General features: G+C 40.3%; 1 pseudogene; it reads left to right on the forward strand.

The window, feature by feature from the left end:
• Nucleotides 1–2,598: 2,598 nt before the first annotated feature.
• LOC109388985 (calmodulin-like) lies at nt 2,599–3,044 on the forward strand (annotated as a pseudogene).
• Nucleotides 3,045–3,367: the final 323 nt, after the last annotated feature.

The raw sequence follows: 3,367 nt of genomic DNA on the forward strand, positions 1-3,367 counted from the left end.
GGGAAGAGCGCAATGACGGTGCCAACTTGGGCCAGTGAAGTAACGTCCTCCACAATTAGACTGAAGAACAAAACAACAGCAACTTGTCTGTTCCCCTTCCCCCAATTCCCCTGCACTGTTCCCCTCCCCCCAATACCCCCAATAAAAAAATCTAAAAAAAAAAAAGAGTGCGAGCTCTGAGCAACAGCGGTTCGAATCCCGGCCCGAGCTCAGTTGCTAATGAGCTGCCAACAGGTGGCAGGATGGCTCAGCTAAAAAAAAAATAAAAATAAAAAAATAAAAAATAAATAGAATACATGTATGAAGATATAGTTACTAAAGTTATGAACCTTGGTCTCAGAGGATTTTATGAATTTGACCCCAAAAGCAAGGAAAGTAAAATAAAAAATAAATGAATGGGATTTCATCAAACTAAAAATCTTCTGCACAGCAAAAGAAACCATCAACAAAACAAAGAGGCAACCAACCCAAAGGGAGAAGATATTTGCAAACAAGGCCCCAGTAAGGGGCTAATATCCAAAATACTATATAAAGAACTCATACAATTCGACAACAACAACAACAAAACAAATAATCCTATTTAAAAATAGGTAGAGGATCTGAACACTTTTCCAAAAAACACATACAAACAGCCAACAGATATATGAGAAGATGTTCAACTTCAGTAGCTATTAGGGAAATGCCAATCAAAACCACAATGAGATATCACCTCACACCTGTTAGAAGGACTGTCATCAAAAGACAAGAAATAGCAAGTGCTGAAGAGGCTGTGGAGGAAAAGGAACCCTCATACACTGCTGGTGGGAATGTAAATTGGTACAGCTGCTATGGACAACAGTATGGAAGTTCCTCAAAAAATTAAGAATAGAGCTATCCTATGACCAGCAATCATTCTTCTGGGTATCTACCCAAAAAATTTGAAAACTTTATTCATAAAGATACATGTACTCCTATGTTCATTGCAGCATTATTCACGGTGGCCAAGACATCAAACAACCTAAGTGTCCTTCAATGGATGATTGGATAAAGAAGATGTGGTATATATACACAATGGAATACTACTCAGCCATAAGAAAAGATGAAATAGTGCCATTTGTGACAACATGTATAGATCTTGAAAGTATGATGATAAGCGAAATAAGTCAGACAAAAAAGGACAAGAACCATATGATTTAACTCATATGTGGGATATACAAGAGAGAGTAACATGAAATAAAACAAACTCATAGACACAGACAACAAGGTTACCAAAGGGGAAACAGAGGATGAAGAGGGTAAAGGGTGTCAAATATATGGTGATGGAAGGATGCTAGGCTTTGAGTGGTGAGCACACAATGCAATATACAGATGATTATAAAGCTGTACACTTGAAACCTATAAAACCAATGAAAATCTTTTTTTACCAATGTCACCCCATAAATTTAATTAAGAAAAAGAGACAGAGAGAGAGAGGTGACATTGGCTTTGGGTCAGGGAAGCCTAGTAAGGGGATGAAAGTCTTGGGCCAAGACATGATGGTAATAAAGAAATTCCTATGTCTTCAGACTTAGTAGAGTGGTTTACATGTCTCATAAATAAAGGTAGGCATAAAGGCTACATGCGGGCCGGCCGAGTGGCGCGATGGTTAAGAACTCGCTTGGGATGCCAGAGGGCCCCGGTTCGGATCCCACATATGAGGGCCAGTGACACTGCCTTCTACAACTAAGATGCTGAACAACAGCTCAACCTGGAGCTGGGCTGCCGTGAGTCGCCGGCGATGGCGTAGGCTGCANACAGCTAAGATGCTGAACAACAGCTCAACCTGGAGCTGGGATGCCGTGAGTCGCCGGCGACGGCGTAGGCTGCAGCCCCTGCTGCAGTGGGTTGCCATGGGCTACCGTGTGTAACCAGCAGCCAGCGTGAGCGGCCAGCAGTCGCAGTGAGCGGCCGACCAGAAGCCAGCGACTGATGTGCCTCGCCCAGGAAGAGCGCAGTGATGGTGCCAACTTGGGCCAGTGAAGCAACGTCCTCTACAACTAGATTGAAGAACAAAACAACAGCAACTTGTCTGTTCCCCTTCCCCCAATTCCCCAGCACTGTTCCCATCTCCCCAATTCCCCAATAAAAATCTTTAAAAAAAAAAGAAAAGTAAACCCTAAAGACTCCACCAAAAGACTATTAGAAACAATAAATACAGTAGAGTAGCAGGATATAAAATCAAAGACAAAAATCCATTGCATTTCTATTATGTATAGTAACGGCGAAATATCAGAAAAAGAAATGAAGATAACCATCCTATTTGCAATTTCAACAAAAATAATAAAATACCTAGGAATAAACTTAAAAGATGTGAAGGACCTATACGCTGAAAACTACAATACACTGTTGAAAGAAATTGAAGAAGACATAAAGGAATGGAAGGATATTTCATGTTCATGGACTGGAAGAATCAACATAGTTAAAATGGCCATATTACTCAAAGCAATATAGAGATTTAACGCAGGCATTTTTCCAAGAAATAGAACCCAAAAAAATTATCAAATTTGGAATTAGTCTGAGTGGAGTGGGCAAGCTGAGGGGTTGTGTAGTCACGTCTTGGAGACTGGTAACACTTGCATAATGGCTGACCAACTGACTAAAGAGCAGATTGCAGAATTCAAACAAGTTTTTCACATTTGACAAGGATGGTGATGGAACTATAATAACAAAAGAACTGAGAACTGTAATGAGGTCTCTTGGGCAGGATCCCACAGAAGCAGAGTTACAGGACATGATTAATGAGATGGATGCTGATGGTAACGGCACAATTGACTTCCCGGAATTTCTGACAATGATGGCAAGAAAAATGAAAGACAGTCAGTGAAGAAGAAATTAGAGAAATATTCCATGTGTTTGATAAGGGTGGCAATGGCTTTATTAGTGCAGCAGAGCTTCGCCATGTGATGAAAAACCTTGGAGGGAAGTTAACAGATGAAGAGGTTGATGAAATGATGAGGGAAGCAGATATTGATAGTGATGGGCAAGGAAACTATGAAAAGTTTGGACAACTGATGACAGCAAAGTGAAGACAGTGTGCAGAATGTGTTAAATTTCTTGAACAAAATTGTTTGACTTTTCTTTGTAACGTATCAGTAAAAGGTTCCCCCCTACTGTGAAAAAAATGTGCACATATAGTAATTAGGACTTCATTCCTCCATGTTTTCTTCCCTTATCTTACTTTTATTGTTCTGAAACCTTATCTTAGAAAATTGATCAAGTAACATGTTGCATGTGGCACACTCTGGATATATCTAAGCCCTCCTGCCCATCTAAACTTAGATGGAGTTGGTCAAATAAGGGAACATCTGGACTATGCTTTTTTTAAAGTAGTTTTCTTGGGCTGGCTGAG

This window comes from Hipposideros armiger, unplaced genomic scaffold, assembly GCF_001890085.2.
Source record: "Hipposideros armiger isolate ML-2016 unplaced genomic scaffold, ASM189008v1 scaffold_214, whole genome shotgun sequence".
Lineage (NCBI taxonomy): Eukaryota > Metazoa > Chordata > Mammalia > Chiroptera > Hipposideridae > Hipposideros > Hipposideros armiger.